Source organism: Galeopterus variegatus, unplaced genomic scaffold, assembly GCF_000696425.1.
Source record: "Galeopterus variegatus unplaced genomic scaffold, G_variegatus-3.0.2 Scaffold321, whole genome shotgun sequence".
NCBI lineage: Eukaryota > Metazoa > Chordata > Mammalia > Dermoptera > Cynocephalidae > Galeopterus > Galeopterus variegatus.
Window position 1 is genome coordinate 330359 of NW_007726432.1, and position 1833 is coordinate 332191.

The window sequence follows — 1833 nt, forward strand, 5'->3', positions numbered from 1 at the left end:
TGCACCGGGCAGGCCCCCGCCGGTGCCCGCTGTCGCGCGCTCCAGAGCCCCGAAGGCCGCGCTGTCCCCAGGAAGGGGCAGCGCTGAGCGGGGCGGGGCCGCCTCCCTGCCGGCGAGTGTGCCTCGGAGGGGCCGTTTCCCCTTGGGTCTGTGCGTGTGCGTGCGCGTGCGCGAGTGTGTGCGTGCGTGTGAGTGCGGCGCGCGCGCAGGGCAGGGCACGAGGCGCTGCGGGTGCTCTGGTGCAAGCGTATCCTTCTCCGCCTTGGGATCTAAGCCTGCGACCGTAGAGCTTATGATTCCCGCCCCGTCTCCCCCACCCCGGTCCCCTGCACATGCGTCTCCCTCTGTCGTCTGTCTTCCCATCTGATTCCCTTGTGGTCCGGGGATATTCATGGACACCCTGACCCACGTGAGCCAGGGCAAGGCTGAAAAGGACAATGTTAGCTGAGAAATACCACCGAGAGCATTTCCGTCATCCAGCCTGCTCTTTAGACTGAATTTCACGCACCGGGAAGCCACGTTTCAGGGACTTGTGCATCTGCTTTCTCTCTGTCTTGGCCTTAAAAATTGCTGCAAGGAGTTTGTTTTTATTTTTGGGCGGATAGGAAGGAGGCGGGAACCAACCGCAAACCACTTTGGGGCGGCTCTTTGGCTGACCAGTTGTGGTCCTGTTGTGCGCCTTTGCAACTGACTGGCTCCTTTCCAGGGATGGGAAGTCGAGGGGGGAGGGAGGGAGTAAAGACACCCACACCTTTTCAATTCTGAAATAATGAGTCCCCTTTCCTCCAGTCTGTGATTTCCATAATTTCATACAAAACAGAGGCTGTCAATTATTTCTCCGTAAGAAAAGAGAAAACAGACTAGAAGAAGAAAACTTGGGCCAAATTAAATTCCTCCTGTTTGAAACATTAACCAGGGACTCCCTCCCTCCCCTGTCCCATCAAGTTTGTTCAATTCTCAAGGGGAAACAGGGCAGGGAAATTCAGAAGGCCAAACATTGCTTTGCTTTGCTGAGGCCGTGAATCCAGTTGCCTAACTGTATTTTTGATACCTTGAGGTTCAGAGGATTCTAAAAAACTTTATACATGCTTTTAGTTGTCCTCTTTTTGCCTTAATGTTTGTATTAGGGTTTTCAATAATTTGGAAATACCTGTTGTATGTATTTTTTCTTTAACTTATTAACATGAGATGGTTTTACTCTTAGCCATTACTCTTTATAAGACCCCGTGTCCTAGAGAAAGGCCCAAAGTAACATTTAAAAACACTCACTAGCTACCCCAGGTCCTCACCAGCCAGTATCTTGATCCAATATCAATCATTTCTTTTCATGAGATAATTTATAGACAACTAAATTTTAACAAAGAATGTTAATAGCAAATGTTAGTGCTTAATAGGTGAGCTTTTGTTTTTAGAATCAAAGTTTAGCTTTTTTTTTCAATTATGTATCAAGCTGTTGGCCGTAGGCCTTCCTAAGAGAAGGGGAAAGTTAGGTGAGGGTATCACTTTTATTTAAAGCATATGTTGACATAAAAACTTAAAACTAGCCTTTTGGAAAATAGGAAATAACTATGGCTATAAACACCCACCTTCGGGACTGTGAAAAACAAAAAACAGGAAAGCAATCTAATTACTTTAGTAGAAAACAGTACTCATTTAACAGTTAACTAAAATATTGTATGGCAATTCTTGGAAGCTCCTCCTCCTCCTTAAGTATAGTACAGTTTGGTAATATACTACGCATATTTATACATGATGTAAATATACATATGCACAAGGGTAGATGTTTATGTACATAACATAACAAAATATATACATACCCCAACTGAATACATT

At 45.8% G+C, this 1833-nt stretch overlaps 1 long non-coding RNA gene across 1 annotated transcript in view; it reads right to left on the bottom strand.

The window, feature by feature from the left end:
- The window catches only part of LOC103586238, a 3973-nt gene extending 3893 nt beyond the window's left edge, over positions 1 to 80 (bottom strand). Inside the window, exon 1 of the long non-coding RNA XR_550133.1 lies at positions 6 to 80. This is a non-coding gene — a long non-coding RNA (uncharacterized LOC103586238). The remainder of the gene's footprint in view (positions 1 to 5) is intronic.
- Between the last annotated feature and the right edge of the window lie 1753 nt (positions 81 to 1833).